The sequence below is a fragment of the Saccoglossus kowalevskii genome, chromosome 4 (assembly GCF_978046115.1).
Source record: "Saccoglossus kowalevskii chromosome 4, keSacKowa6.1, whole genome shotgun sequence".
Classification (NCBI taxonomy): Eukaryota; Metazoa; Hemichordata; class Enteropneusta; family Harrimaniidae; genus Saccoglossus; species Saccoglossus kowalevskii.
The window spans coordinates 29,925,478-29,925,826 of record NC_140644.1 but is presented as its reverse complement, the minus strand read 5'-3'; positions in this window follow the sequence as shown (position 1 = coordinate 29,925,826).

Genomic DNA, 349 nt, shown 5'->3' with positions numbered 1-349 from the left:
GTAAATTAGAGTTATAGAATAGACACCACTATATATGCCTATCAATCATTGTCATTTGGCTTATAATTGAACCAAAGAGTCACATGACCACTGCGGCTTCCACCGTTGTCACCGACGAGTTGAGCAACAGATAAACGCAAACAAACAAACAATATGCAAGCAGTTACGCGATTCGCTAGAACTAACTTTATACATTTTGTATCTATAATTTATATAACGAAACAAGCATTAAATTATCAACGGAACATAAATACTTGTTGATGTTTTGGAATAAAAAATAGGGCAGTGCTCGCACGCATTTCGCACCACATGTTCTGTAAATGTCAATAAAAATTCGGCCGGGAAATGA